The sequence below is a fragment of the Aplysia californica genome, unplaced genomic scaffold, assembly GCF_000002075.1.
Source record: "Aplysia californica isolate F4 #8 unplaced genomic scaffold, AplCal3.0 scaffold02340, whole genome shotgun sequence".
Taxonomy (NCBI): domain Eukaryota; kingdom Metazoa; phylum Mollusca; class Gastropoda; order Aplysiida; family Aplysiidae; genus Aplysia; species Aplysia californica.
This window is the reverse complement of record NW_004799610.1, coordinates 44749-50840: the sequence shown is the minus strand read 5'-3', so window position 1 is coordinate 50840 and position 6092 is coordinate 44749. Positions and strand designations below refer to the sequence as shown.

Here is a 6092-nt window from a genome sequence, read left to right as displayed (position 1 = left end):
ATTAATACCTACAGAACGATAGTGACGCAGTCGGTTAAAAATTGAGGTTCCGTGCGGGGATGTCCGTCCGCACCAAAACTATTTTCGCCCGTGCTGTAGCCCGTCCAACGAAAAGACACGCTTTTTTTAACGGATGACTTGGGACAGATGACATCGATTGTTATCGAGCTACCGTTCCCGGTCTTGTTCCATTTACATCAATATCCGTAAGAAAATAGTTCCGCCTGACTCATATCGAGCAATATTTTATTTTTGCCTCTCAGGAAAAGTGCCCTTCCACACCAATCTGTAATGTTGAAATGAGTATTGCTCGAAAAGACAAAACGGGGTTGTCACGCGTTTAGAGGGCACTCTTTGGGAGAATTAGGGGTCCCGGCCTTATTCCATAGAAATAACACTCGCAATCGGAAACACAAACGGAAGCCGATTAAAAAAGCTGGCTTGAGTTGCCAGGGTCACAATGCCACCCGATGAAGAAAAAAATCAGGATGAAAATATTCTAAATTCGAACGACAAAAAAATACCGAAGACAGCTTTTTTACCCTACTTCCGTTTTTGTTTCCGACTACAAACTCTTAGTGTTATTTCTTTGGAGTTAAGCCGGGACCACTCCTCTCGAAGAATGCCGTTTAGAGAAACGAGGCTAAAAGTAAACGGGATCGAAAGTTATTCGCCAAAAAATCTAGGCCTATGTTTTTGCGTCGGACGAGCGCAGAAAATTTCCCAAACTGAAATGACGGTTCGAGGTCTCCACTTTTTAATTCAAGAATCACTCGCGTTTCTTACTCATGGAATACTGACTTCAAAGTGAACCATTAAAGAGATACATTTATAAATTACAATTTTATTGATCCCAGAGGGGCAGTTTGGTTAACGGTGTCAAACACCGACATTTGCTTAACATTACTGTTGAGTCTAAACTCACTAGATCTGGACCCACTCACTTACTTAGCCATCCGAACCCCCATCTTTTAATTAGTTAAAACCGTTCGGCTCACCGTGCGACATTTCCAATCAACCACTAAACAACCCTAGATCTAGCTGTACAAAGCCAAGTCCTAGCATTAAGCATTGCCATTACTGGCCTTTGTAGAGCTAAATCTAAGTTTGTTTGAAGTTTGATAACTCATTTGTTAGTGAATGCCATTAGTCGGTAATAATATAATAATAGGATTCTCACTCGGTTGACTAAGCCTTTGGCTCACCGAGTGATATTTCCAATCAAACACTTTTCTAAACAGCCCTAGATTTAGCTCTACAAAGTGCCCAGCTCAGATAGATCTAGCATTGCTATTAGATCTTGATCTAGAATCTAGATCTAGATCTAGTCATTACTTAGTGAAGCTTTTGTTTTAGGAAGAGGCTAGCCGTACTTATTCTTAATATGATGGCTAGACTGACCTATTTACAAAAAATAGGCCTACTGAATTGTAAATATACATTTTTAGTGTGCAGTACCTAAAGTATTTGTATTTGAGACGAAACCAGGTGCCTTAATGACAGTGCATGTATTTTAAACCTCCTGTTTTCTAATGTTAATAGGGCCTAAGATAAGTACGGCTAGACTGGCAGTCTAGCCGTACTTAAGTACGGGTAGACATCCAGGCTAGCCGTACTTAAGGACGGCTAGACTGTCAGGCTAGCCGTACTTAATATTGATGGCTGAATTGTAAATGAAATTTTTAGTTTGCAATGCCTAAAGTATTTGTATTTCAGACAAAACCAAAAGGTGCCTTACTGACTTGCATGTATTTGAACCTGAATAATTACTATATCTAGATCTAGATCTAGATCTAATGAGACCTGTGTACTTAACAGGCTTGAGTCGATTGGGCCAACCCTAGATCTAAGTACGGATAGACTGGCAGTTTAGCCGTACTTAAGCCACTTCGTTTGTTTTATTAAATAGAAAGTGGCTATTAGATTCTCACCCGCCCGGAAGTTCTCGCAAGATCAACTCCTCCCCTCTTCTCTCTCTCTCCGTCTCTTTCTGAATACTGTCTATCGGTGTGGACGATCAAATTGACCAAAACAAAGTTAAAAAATGATGTTAAAACACAAAAGTAAATAAATTTGGTTGTCTACAAAGATGCTATGGCTATTTAACTTTTCGAATCGAGCCGAACTACGCGGGTCGCCACTTTCTCTCTCTCTCTCCACTGCCCACAGACAAAATTGTACGCTTTTAGTAGGCTACAATTGTAATGGAACGTTTGTTCACGGCACAGAATTCTACAATTTTTCTGTTATCACAGTGTAGAATTCTGTGGTTTAGGGTGAACGCGCACCGGGTGAGAATAGCCACAAGACTCGCCTGCACTATTCTCACTCCGGGTGAGAATAGAGGTGGCCTATTAAATATTAGTTATAAATTAGTATTAGAATCTTCTAGATCTGGATCTAGAAAACTAGATCTAGATCTAGATCTAGTATTAGTATTAGGTATTAAGGTTAGGCTCACCGTGTGCTATTCCCATTATACACAAAACCCTAGATTTAGCTCTACAAAGACCAGTCCTACCCCTGTACACTGCATGCAGTGCCAGTGGTCATAAGTTAGAATCACTACAGACTACATCTATTAATACTAAGTTAGGGACTAAGAGCTAAGTACTAAGAAGGAGAAGCAAGCCTAGAGTAGCTGACTAGCTGTGAGTCTTGTTTGGTTCTACACGATACAACATCTAGAATCTAGATCTAGATCTAGATCTAGATCTAGATCTAGATCTATACTAGCCTATGCAGTTCCAGTGGACATTATGATTAGTTAGTTATAATAAGTTAGGGACTAAGAAGAAGTAAGAAGGAGGGGCAAGCCTAGGCCTAGGTGTGGATTCTAGATCTAGATCTAGGTCTAGATCTGGTCTCTCTCCCTCGTGAGACTCTGTGTGAGTCTTGTTTGGTTCTACACGATACAACATCTAGAGTCTAGATCTAAATCTAAATCTAGATCTATACTAGCCTACACTGCACAGCTTTCAGCTACAATAAACCACCACAGCCATCTGATCATTACCTTAGGTTCTGAATTCTGAATTCAGATCAACAAGGCACAGACAACACGTTCGCACTGTATGCAGTTTCGCTTTCGAATGAGAGACAACGCGGCTTCCGCTTGGCAAATGTTTATGTTTTTCCTAATTTCTGAGCACAAACGAGGGGTGGTGTGCAATCTACCGAAGAAAGGCGATGGAAGCCGTGACTGAACGTAAAAGACCAAGCGAGTTAAATTATAAAATACAGAGAAAGAGAGAGAGAGAGAGAGAGAGAGAGAGAGAGAGAGAGAGAGAGAGAGAGAAAGAGGGTGGGTTGGAGGGGAGAGAGGGGGGATTAGGGGTTATGAGGTGACAACATCTTTGCCCCTTATTTTCAAAATATTTTTTTTCTCTTTCACGAAAGGTTTGGCGATGATTTGTATTTTCCGCTAGACTGGAAAAATATACGCCCAAAGTGAGCTTTTTCTATGAGCGCAGACCTACGGGACACACCGGGAAGTGCTGCTGACTCTCTCTCTCTCTCTTTTTCTCCCTCTCTTTCTCTCTCTCCCCTCTCTCGTCCTGTCTTTTTTTCCTGAGTGTGTGCGTGCATGCGTGCAAGCGTGTGTGCATGCGTGCGTGCGTGCGCGCATGCATGCATGTGCGTGTGTTTGTGTGCGTACAATATATGTATATGGCTGTCGCATTGGTCTTTTATCGATAATTTGTCTCACTTATATTATCTGATTGTACGAATAAGAAAACAACTCAAGCCCGACTTTCGACTGGAAATGTTTTAATGAAATATACCTATTTCGGGTCGGACTGCCAAGCGCGCGCGAGTGTGTGTGTGTGTGTGTGTGTGTGTGTTGGTGCGTGCGTGTGTGCGGGTTTGAGGATGCGTGAGAATTCACCGTCTCCTCGTCGCTGGCAAACGGCTGGCGCTGCTCCTCTCCGCGAAGATTCCGAGATCGGGGGAAAGAGAAGTGGAAAAATGGACCTGACCAAAACTGTTACGGTTACCAGGTCAGAGGGCTTGGAAACGTTATTTAAAATTAATACCTACAGAACGACACTGACGCAGTCGGTTTAAACATGAGGGACGGAGCGGGGATGTCCGTCGACACCAAAACTATTTTTGCCCGTGCTGTAGCCTGTCCGATGAAAAGACACGATTTTCTTACGGATGACTTGAGACAGACGGCACTGATTGTTAATGTTATCGAGCTACCGTTCCCGGTCTTGTATCAGTTTGTCCCATTTACTTATCAATATCCGTAAGAAAATAGTTCCGCCCGACTCATATCGAGCAATATTCTGGCCTCTCTAAGAAAAGTGCCCTTCCACACCAATCTATAACGTTGAAAAAAGTTTTGCTCGAAAAAACAAAACGGGGTTGTCACTCGTTTAGAGGGCACTCTTCGGGAGAAGTAGTCCCGGCCTAATTCCGTAGAAATAACACTTGCAATCGGAAACAAAAAAGGAAGCCGATTAAAAAATTAATGTGGGAAATATTCTAAACTTGAAGTAAGGGAAAAAAATTACCGAAGACAGCTTTTTTACTCGACTTCTGTTTTTGTTTCTGACTACAAGTCTTAGTGTTATTTCTATGGTGTTAAGCCGGGACCACTTCCCTCGAAGAGTGCCGTTTAGAGAATCTAGGTTAAAAGTAAACGGGATCGAAAGTTATTCGACAAAAAATCTAGGCTTATGCTTTTGTGTCGGACGAGCTGCGAAAAATTTCCCAAACTGAAATGACGGTTCGAGATCTAGGCCTACTCACTTAGTTGATTAGTCACCCGAGCCCCCAACTTTTAATTAGTTAAAACCGTTCGGCTCACTGTGTGACATTTCCAATCAAACACTAAACAACCCTAGATCTAGCATTGAGCATTGCCATTATAGTCATTTGTTAGTGAATGTCATTCTAAGTCGGTAATGATAATAATAGTAATAGGAAGCTTACTTGGTTGACTAAGCGTTCGGCTCACCGTGTGATATACAATCAAACGCTTTTCTAAACAACCCTAGATTTAGCTCTACAAAGTGCCCAGCTGAGATAGATCTAACATTGCCATTAGATTTAGAATCTAGTCATTAATTAGTGAATGCCAATACTCGGTAATAGAGGAAGCTTAAATTTGTTTTACTAAATTAGTATTAGTATTAGTAATTAGGGTTAGGCTCACTGTGTGCTATTCCCATCAAACTTCAAACAAACTTAGATTTAGCTCTACAAAGGCCAGTACATTGCATGCAGTTCCAGTGGACATTAGTTAGTTATAATAAGTGAGGGACTACTAAGAAGGAGAGGCAAGCCTAGGCCTAGGTCTACATTCTAGATTCTAGATCTATATTTATATTTATAATAATTTATATCTAGATATATAGATCTAAGGAGGTCTAGATCTGGTCTCTCTCCCTCGGGAGACTCTGTGGCTCTTGTTTGGTTCTACACGATACATCATCTAGAGTCTAGATATAGATCTATACTAGTCTACACTGCAAAGCTTTCAGCTACAATAAACCACCACAGCCATCTGATCATTACCTTAGGTTCCGAATTCAGATCAACAAGGCACAGACAACACGTTCGCAACTGTATGCAGTTTCGCTTTCGAATCAGAGACAACGCGGCTTCCGCTTCCAAATGTTTATGTTTTTTCTATTTCTGAGCACAGACGAGGGGTGGTGTGCAATCAACCAGAGAGACAGAGAGACAGAGAGACAGAGAGACAGAGGGAAGAAGAGAAAGAGAGAGTGAGAGACAGAGAGACAAAGAGGGAAGAAAAGAAAGAGAGAGAGAGGGTGAGAGAGAGAAAGAAAGAGACAGAGAGACATAGAGACAGAGAGAGATAGAGAGAGATAGAGACTGAGAAAGACAAAGAGAGAGAGGCAGAGAGAGAGGCAGAGAGAGAGACAGAGGGAAGAAGAGAAAGAGACAGAGAGACAGAGAGACAAAGAGGGAAGAAAAGAAAGAGAGAGAGGGGGGGGAGAGAAGAATAACAACACAAAAAGACAATCACTCGGGGAAATTATAAGAGAAGAGATACGAATCCTGCCGCCTGTCGCCCCCTCCTTATATCTACCTGCCTGTCTACGACGTGACCGTAGTGT

The 6092-nt window shown here is 41.8% G+C and overlaps 1 long non-coding RNA gene across 1 annotated transcript in view; it reads right to left on the bottom strand.

Annotated features, from left to right (window-relative positions):
- Window positions 1-3158: 3158 nt before the first annotated feature.
- The window catches only part of LOC106014099, a 4067-nt gene continuing 1133 nt past the window's right edge, over window positions 3159-6092 (bottom strand). Inside the window, exon 2 of the long non-coding RNA XR_001185520.2 lies at window positions 3159-4037. This is a non-coding gene — a long non-coding RNA (uncharacterized LOC106014099). The remainder of the gene's footprint in view (window positions 4038-6092) is intronic.